This window comes from Triticum dicoccoides, chromosome 4A (assembly GCF_002162155.2).
Source record: "Triticum dicoccoides isolate Atlit2015 ecotype Zavitan chromosome 4A, WEW_v2.0, whole genome shotgun sequence".
NCBI classification, from domain to species: Eukaryota; Viridiplantae; Streptophyta; class Magnoliopsida; order Poales; family Poaceae; genus Triticum; species Triticum dicoccoides.
The window spans coordinates 678527822-678535037 of NC_041386.1; positions in this window are offsets into that span (position 1 = coordinate 678527822).

Sequence of the window (7216 nt, forward strand, 5' to 3'; positions counted from 1 at the left end):
ACATCCATGACATTTTGGGCCGAACGATTTTTTTTCTGTCATACTTACGACACTTCTATGACGATAATTGTGACAACACCCGGTATCATTATAGATGTGGTGGGCTCCTAATTCCATGACAAAAAATCATGATAGAAAATGGGCTTTTCGTCCTGGGTAGGCCAGAGACGCAGCTGCATGACATTCTTTGGGCCGTCCATGACGGAAAAAACCTTGGTACAAGCAAGGGCGAGGAAAATACCGGGGAGTTCCCGGTTACGGTGGGTGGTCGGGCCCGAGCGATGCACAGAGGTTTGCGCATTTCTCTCGTACACGCACGTGCGTGGGTGTGAGGTGTTGTGCTCTAACTGAACCCGAGTGAGGTGTTCTGCTACTGAACCTGAGTGATTGCACTGCAGGCTACGCGTTACTGAACCCGAGCGATCGATCGATGGCTGTCAACTGTACGAGATCGAGCGATTCCTTCACTACTGCTGCTAACTGAAGCCGATCGATGCTACCTCTGGATGAAAAGTGAGTGTTGCTGGGGGGTTTGGATGAACAGTTCGCGGTGGGGGTGGATGAACATGACCTCGTGGTGTTGCCTCTGGATGAACAGGACCCCGATCGATCGAGCCGGTTAGGGCTGGATGAACAGGACCCCGTGGAGGGCTGGATGAACAGGACGACCCCATGGAGAGCTGGATGAACAGTAGACGGTGGAGGGCTGGACGAACAGTAGACGGTGGAGGGCTGGATGAACAGGAGCTCGTGAGAGAGGGGTGGTTGAACAATAGCTGGTGGAGTAGCGCCTGGTGGAGGCTGGATGAACAGGAGCCCGTGGATGAACAGTCGCAGATGGACGCTGGAGGAGGTCGATGCTGGATGAACAGTAGCCCGTGGAGGCGGGAGGAGGTCGACGGTGGAGATGAACACTATCCCGTGGAGTCCCGTTTTGCGGTACACCACAACCTCCCAATGAACAGGACCCTCGTTTGGACTGTAGCGCTCCAACACAAGTCCGTTTCCTCCGTTTTGCGGTATGCCACACCCCTCCCGATCAACACGACCCCGTTTCAACCGTAGGAGGTCCAACATAAGTCTGTTTCCTCCGTTTTGCGGTATGCCATGCCCCTCCCGATGAACAGGATCTTGTTTCGAACGTGGTCGGTCGAACACAAGGCAGTTTCCTCTGTTCTGCGGTACGCCATGCCTCGTTTCCATTGGTTGTTTCGTCCAAGCCCTCCCGATGAACACGATGACGCATTCTGTTCCGACCTAGCCGGTTGGCTCCCTATGAACACGACGACGACGCTATTTCTCTGTTCCGACCCAGCCATGTACACGAGCCCTAGCCATACGTATGCGCGAGTAGGCGTCCGAGACCCCGCCCGTATGTACGTACGTGGCCGTATTTTCTTTCTTGCACCCTAGTCGATGTACGTACGTGTACATGCTACATGCACTCTCTACTACGACACATGCACGCCTCTACTACGATACGTGCGCGCCTCTACATCGACCAGTATGTATGTACATGGTCGCGACCAGAATGACAACCCTACGTATGCTTCGACCAGGTGGTTCCTGACTGTTAGGCACTTTCTTGTGTGCGAATATGTAGCTGGTAGCTCCCATCAGTCAGGGGGGCGAATCATTTTTTTTGCCCAGACGCACTTCCTTGCGTGCGAAGATGTACACTAGTAGAAAAGGGGGCAATGGTCCAGGCCGGGTCAGCCCATTAGTCCCGGTTCAATCCAGAACCGGGACCAATGGGGGCATTGGACCCGGTTCGTTAGCCCCGGGGGCCGGCCGGGCCACGTGGGCCATTGGTCCCGATTCATCTGGACCTTTTGGTCCCGGTTGGTGGGACGAACCGGGACCAATGTGCCTTGCTCCTGGCCCACCACCATTTGTCCCGGTTGGTGGCCTGAACCGGGACCAAAGGCTGCCCATTAGTCCCGGTTCATGCCACCAACCGGGACCAATTAATTGCCTATATATACCCCGCGAGTAGAGCACTCTCACTGCTCTTTTTTTTGTGGCCGGCAAGGAGAAAGCTTTGTGGTGCTCTAGCTCACCTCCTATGCACACGAGGTGTTCGATGGAATGCCCGAGCCACACTACTTAAGCTTTCTCCTCTCCAAGCTCCACCTCCAAGCTCCATTTTTCTCAATATTTGTCTAGGTTTAGCGGTCTGTCACGTCCCGTCCCCGTCTTCACCGCCGTCGATCGCCCGCGCCGGTCTCGTCGCCGGCACCACCGTGGTGAGCCTCTTGTTCTTATCTTCTTTCTGAAAGGAAAAAAAACTCTTACTTGTATGTTTATATAGATACTTGTATAATTTTCTTACTTTTATTATTGCATCTTATATAGTGCAATGGTTTTGGTATCCGCCCCCGTCGGCCCTCGTCCTGTCTATGATTCAGATGTGGTATATATTATCTTTTCATAACTATTGGTTCATTTATTGTTTATGACAATTATGCCGACCAACGTGACATAGATTTTATTTATCTAGGAGGTTGTTGAACCGGAAATTCCAACCGACCCTATTGTCGAGAGGTTAAATTTAGTTGAATAAGAAAACAATTTGTTGAAGGAAAAAATTAGAAAAATTGAGGAGGAGAAGATGATATTGGAGTTGCATGTTGCGGATGTGGTCGATGATCACAAGATCAAGATGGATGCAATGCGCTTGAAGATTAGAAAGATTAGAAAATATGCCATTCATACCGAGGCTTGGTATCATTATGCCGTTGGATCAGTTGTTACATTGGTTGCGATTATGATCGCATTTGTTTTCGCATCGAAATGTTTTACATAGTTTCAGTGTATGGTTTAATTAATTTAGATGCTCTGCGGAGCTTTATGTTGTTAGATGAGAACTATGTATGTACTTTGGTTTTAATGTGATGATGAACTTCTATTAATTTGGTCACTTAATTATCTATTCATGATGTTCTGTAATGATTTTTGACACACTTAATTATATATAATGCACGCAGATGAACCGGCAATGGATGTACGGTTCAAGACACACCTCCGAGTACATTAAGGGCGTGCATGATTTTCTCAAAGTGGCTGAGGCAAACAAGCAAAATGGTTTTATGTGTTGTCCATGCCCTATATGTGGGAATACGAAGTCTTACTCTGACCGGAAAATCCTCCACACCCACCTGCTTTACAAGGGTTTCATGCCACACTATAATGTTTGGACGAGGCACGGAGAAATAGGGGTTATGATGGAAGACGGTGAAGAAGAAGAGTACGATGACAACTATGTGCCCCCTGAATACGGTGATGCTACTGAACATCAAGAGGAACCAGACGATGTGCACGATGATGCTGCAACGGGTGAAGCTACTGAAGATCAAGAGGAACCAGACGATGTGCCCGATGATGATGATCTCCGTCGGGTCATTGTCGATGCAAGGACGCAATGCGAAAGTCAAAAGGAGAAGCTGAAGTTCGATCGCATGTTAGAGGACCACAAAAAAGGGTTGTACCCAATTGCGAAGATGGCAACACAAAGCTCGGTACCGTACTGGAATTGCTGCAGTGGAAGGCAGAGAATGATGTGCCTGACAAAGGATTTGAGAAGCTACTGAAAATATTGAAGAAGAAGCTTCCAAAGGATAACGAATTGCCCAACAGTACATACGCAGCAAAGAAGGTCGTATGCCCTCTAGGATTGGAGGTGCAGAAGATACATGCGTGCCATAATGAATGCATCCTCTTCCGCGGTGCGTACAAGGATCTGAACGCATGCCCGGTATTCGGTGCATTACGGTATAAGATCAGACGAGATGACCCTGGTGATGTTGACGGTGAGCCCCCCAGGAAGAGGGTTCCTGCGAAGGTGATGTGGTATGCTCCTATAATACCACGGTTGAAATGTCTGTTCAGAAATGGAGAGCATGCCAAGTTGATGCGATGGCACAGTGAGGACCGTAAGAAAGACGGGAAGTTGAGAGCACCAGCTGACGGGTCGCAGTGGAGAAAAATCGAGAGGAAGTACTGGGATGAGTTTGCAAGTGAGCCAAGGAACGTATGGTTTGCTTTAAGCGCGGATGGCATTAATCGTTTCGGGGAGCAGAGCAGCAATCACAGCACCTGGCCCGTGACTCTATGTATGTATAACCTTCCTCCTTGGATGTGCAGGAAGCAGAAGTTCATTATGATGACAGTTCTCATCCAAGGCCCTAAGCAACCCGGCAACGACATTGATGTGTACCTAAGGCCATTAGTTGAAGAACTTTTACAGCTGTGGAATGGAAATGGTGTACGTACGTGGGATGAGCACAAACAGGAGGAATTTAACCTAAAGGCGTTGTTGTTCGTGACCATCAACGATTGGCCCGCTCTCAGTAACCTTTCAGGACAGACAAACAAGGGATACCACGCATGCACGCATTGTTTACTTGACACCGATAGTATATACCTGGCAAGCTGCAGGAAGAATCTGTACCTGGGCCATCGTCGATTTCTTCCGACCAACCATCAATGTCAAAAGAAAGGCAAGCATTTCAAAGGCGAGGCAGATCACCGGAAGAAGCCCGCCATGCGTACCGGTGATCACGTACTTGCTATGGTCAATGATTTCTTTGGAAAGGGTCCCGGCGCACTAGCTATTCCGAGTGACGCTGGGGGACACGCACCCATGTGGAAGAAGAAATCTATATTTTGGGACCTACCCTACTGGAAAGACCTAGAGGTCCGCTCTTCGATCAACGTGATGCACGTGACGAAGAACCTTTGCGTGAATCTGCTAGGCTTCTTGGGCGTGTATGGGAAGACAAAAGATACAACTAAGGCACGGGAGGACCTACAACGTTTGCTCGAAAAAGACGGCATGCCTCCAAAGCAGTATGAAGGTCCTGCCAGCTATGCTCTTACCAAAGAAGAGAAGGAAATCTTCTTTGAATGTCTGCTTAGTATGAAGGTCCCGACTGGCTTCTCGTCTAATATAAAAGGAATAATAAATATGCCAGACAAAAAGTTTCAGAACCTAAAGTCTCATGACTACCACGTGCTTATGACGCAACTGCTTCCGGTTGCATTGAGGGGGCTTCTACCGGAAAACGTCCGATTAGCCATTGTGAAGCTATGTGCATTCCTCAATGCAATCTCTCAGAAGGTGATCGATCCAGAAATCATACCAAGGCTAAGGAGTGATGTGGTGCAATGTCTTGTCAGTTTCGAGCTGGTGTTCCCACCATCCTTCTTCAATATCATGACGCACGTCCTAGTTCATCTAGTTGACGAGATTGTCATTCTGGGCCCCGTATTTCTACACAATATGTACCCCTTTGAGAGGTTCATGGGAGTCCTAAAGAAATATGTCCGTAACCGCGCTAGGCCAGAAGGAAGCATCTCCATGGGCCATCAAACAGAGGATGTCATCAGGTTTTGTGTTGACTTCATTCCTGGCCTTAAGAAGATAGGTCTCCCTAAATCGCGGTATGAGGGGAGACTGACTGGAAAAGGCACGCTTGGAAGGGACTCAATAATATGCAGGGATTTCTTGGTCTCAAGCACACTACACAGTTCTACAGAACTCTACCTTGGTGACCCCGTATGTCGATGAACACAAGAACAGTCTGCGCTCCAGACACCCGGAGCAGTGCGACGACTGGATTACATGTGAACACATCAGGACTTTTAGCAGTTGGTTGGATGCACATATCAGAGGTGACAACACTGTTTGTGATGAGCTGTACTTGTTGTCCAGGGGACAATCTTTGACTATATTGATTTGGAAAGGATACGAGATAAATGGGAATACATTTTACACGATTGACCAAGATCAAAAGAGCACCAACCAAAACAGCGGTGTCCGCTTCGATGCAACAACCGAGAGGGGAAAGGACACATATTATGGTTACATAGTGGACATATGGGAACTTGACTACGGAGTAGATTTTAAGGTCCCTTTGTTTAAGTGCAAATGGGTCAATCTGTCAGGAGGCGGGGTACAGGTAGACCCATAGTACGGAATGACAACAGTGGATCTGAAAAATCTTGGGTACACTGACGAACCGTTCGTCCTAGCCAATGATGTGGCACAGGTTATCTATGTGAAGGACATGTCTACCAGACCGAGAAAGAGAAAAGATAAGGAAGCGAATACATCATACGATGAGCCAAAGCACCACATAGTTCTTTCAGGAAAAAGGGACATTGTGGGAGTGGAGGACAAGACAGACATGTCTGAACATTATGAAAAGTTTCATGAAATTCCTCCCTTCAAAGTCAAGGCTGACCCCAGCATCCTGATAAACGGTGAAGATTATCCATGGTTACGGCGCAATAAGCAAATGACACAAGCAAAGAAAAAGTGAAGACTTTCTCCCGCAACTATTATGATGATACCATGCCAACTTTGTAACTGACGAGTATGATACCATTGTCCGTGTTGTACAAGCACATGCTATGTGGGTCAATTTATGATACCATGCCAACTTTCAACTTTTTCATAGTTCATTTGAAATGCTTTAATGTCTTATGGTTCGGCCCTCGTAATAATTAAAAATAGGAACAATAAGTATTTTGTTGTAAGTAGAAACAAAATAAAATAAATAAAGCAAGAAAGAAAACAAGAAAACAAAAAAAGTGTTTTCAAATTTGAAAACTAATGACACTAACAGAAAGTTTATAATTTTCCTAAAACTAAAAGCAAAAACAATTAAAAAATAAAGCAAAAAACAAAAGAAAATAAATAATGCAGAAAACAAAAGAAAAAAACAACAATAAGTATTTTGTTGTAAGTAGAAACAAAATAAAATAAATAAAGCAAGAAAGAAAACAAAAAAACAAAAAAAGTGTTTTAAAATTTGAAAACTAATGGCACTAACAGAAAGTTTATAATTTTCCTAAAACTAAAAGCAAAAACAATTAAGAAATAAAGCAAAAAACAAAAGAAAATAAATAATGCAGAAAACAAAAGAAAAAACTTGAAAAAAAATAAATATAGAAACAATAAGTAAAGAAAAGAAAAAAACAAAAAAATGCCTCCTACTGGGCCGCCACGGCCTGAATACGACTAGAAACCCTACTATGGGCCAGGATTCAGGCCCGCAGTAGGCCCAGAAGGCCCATCAGGCAAAGCAATAGCAAGTAGGCCCGAAAGCCTGCGGTGGAGAGGAGCTCGAGAGGGGTGCGGCAGTGGGGCTTATAAACCACTGCGCGCCCCTCTCGACTAGCGAGGTGGGACTAAACTTTGGCCCCGAGGCGG